The sequence below is a fragment of the Pavona decussata genome, unplaced genomic scaffold (genome assembly GCF_977016875.1).
Source record: "Pavona decussata unplaced genomic scaffold, jaPavDecu1.1 SCAFFOLD_245, whole genome shotgun sequence".
NCBI lineage: Eukaryota > Metazoa > Cnidaria > Anthozoa > Scleractinia > Agariciidae > Pavona > Pavona decussata.
In genome coordinates, this window is record NW_028145650.1 from 771305 (window position 1) to 773822 (window position 2518).

Below are 2518 nucleotides of genomic sequence, written 5' to 3' on the forward strand. Positions count from 1 at the left end.
TTAATTTCCTCCAACGCTAGTTGTCGCGGGTTAAATCAACAAAAAGCACACCTTGTTAGTAACTTCAATAATACTGCTTCCGAACCGGGCATCCGAAATCTTATGATCAAGTGTTTTCGTAAAGGACAATGGCAGTTTTGGTTTTTCAAATGTATTTCAATGAAAGGAGGGTCAACCCGTTTTGTCTTGCAATAGACTTCCGGTTGAAACGCACTGAAACTCGTATTGTTTCAAAATAGTCCGAATGAGACAAGAACTTAAAAATGCCCTTTATATTATGAAAGCACGAAGCACCTTCTTCAGAAGAAATATATAACGAATTGATCTAGGCCGTTAAGTTTTTTTCTGATCCGTAAACAAATTTCGCTCACCCGTATCGGAACGGCAATTCACTTGAAGAGCTGTAGGTTGTTCAGACATCGGCTTTATATATCTATACGGAAATGAATTGCCTTTAATAGAAAATGAAAGCTTTTTTACATGGAACCAAAATATTTTCAAGGCAGTTTGCTTCAAATGACATGAAGCACCAAGGAATGATGCCATCCACAAAATTAGTTTTTAAAATTAAAAAATAAGAATTAGTGATAAGATCAGTCAGTGCCACTGATCACGAGTTGGCGTGTTGTATGTGACATTGAAATTAGATACCTCAAGAGTGGTGTATTACTTGCTTTTTCAGCTGTTCGTACGATGAATGCGTGATTTTAATCTGCAGGGTCATTTCGGCAAGTTTTGCGGGGTTTTAACCGCATTCGATCATATTAAACTGAAATCACGAAATGGAACAGATCAGTTACACAAGTTTTCCTTTTAGCGCAAGTGCAATAGAAAATCAGTCGTTTGGGATCTGTTCGTTTCTCTGCATGTTTATTCTAGCTGTAGTTCCCAACGTGAGACAAACAATAAAATAAAAACAGCGAGATTAAAGTAGCTTTCACTTTATAACCACTACGTTTGATTACAGCATGTTTTCAGCGACGTGACCGTAATATTACCCTGGGTTCCAGAGGCTTTTTATGCGCGGTTTGCCGGTTTCCGGTTTCGAGTCACCGCTCGTGTCTTTGGCCTTCGGCCGCAACTGATGACAACAAAGCTCGTCGCACGCGAGAAAAAAACCTCTCGTATATGCAAATTTTACATGGAAACACAATATTTTCAAGGCAGTTTGCTTCAGATGACATGAAGCACCAAGGAATGATGCCATCCACAAAATTAGGTTAATTAAAAAATAAGAATTCGTGATCAGATTATCAGTGCCACTGATCACGAATTGGCGTGTTGTATGTGACATTGAAATTAGATACCTCAAGAGTGGTGTGTTACTTGCTTTTAATTTTTCAGCTGTTCGTATGGTAAATGCGTGATTTTAATCTCGGCAGGGTCATTTCGGCAAGTTTTGCAGGGTGTTATCCGCATTCGATCACAACTGAAATCACGAAATGGAACAGATCAGTTACAAAAGTTTTCCTTTTAGTGCAAGTGCAATAGATAATCAGTCGTTTGGGATCTGTTCGTTTCTCTATGTTTATTCTAGCTGTGTAGTTCCCAACGTGAGAGAAAAAATAAAAACTGCGAGATGAAAGTAGCTTTCACTCTACAACCACTACTTTTGATTACAGCATATTTTTAGCGACGCGACCGTATATACAAATTAAATGGAAATTTTGTATGTGAGGTCGTACAGGTAAAAGGCGTTGATATCCGAGGGAAAAGGAATGACTGTGAGAAAACGTGTCACATGGCACAATATTAAAGCAAACCGAAAGTCAACGTTGTAATTGTATTAAAATACACTAATGGAATTGTTATTAGAATGTGTGCTTTTTCCTTTCGTGGGCGAGAAAGACATGCATTACAACCACTGCGTGCACTGATAGTGGGGTGGGTTTTCCCCGTTTTGAGCCACAACGTCCAATTTTAGACAACAGCGGTAAAAATCTATCCAGTCAAAATCAAGATATCATCTCAGGCTGAAAATATTTTTGGGAATATTCTTAGTTAATGGACGACGCACGCACGCACGCACTGTATATTCTGCAACGCGACATAAATTTCACTGATTCTGTAAATGCAGTGGAGTATTGATTCACATGAAACATCTCGTAGTTGCTATAAGAATGACACAGCTTTTGGATTTCATTTTGGTGCTCAAAAAAGGGCTCTTTTGAGACTTGGTATTGTTCACTTTCAACGACAGGGCGTTCAAAACCCTGAAAACCGTACAGGGCCAAAGCTTCTCAAATATAAAACCATCATTGTAGTGTTAGGGTAACTACAGCGCTGCTGAAAAATTTTAGTCTCCTTCATATCTCCAAAATCTTTCTTGCATTACGATTTGAGCAAAAAAATATTCGTGAGTCGACGGATTTGACTAATTTGACGGAAAAGTGGCTAAATATACCCCTGACTTATTCATTCTCATCTTGTACTATTTTCAACTTTACAGGGGGCAAACTCCAAACGCATGTGAATACAAAGCTCCTTTGGTTTAGAGCAACAAAAAAGTTCAACACGC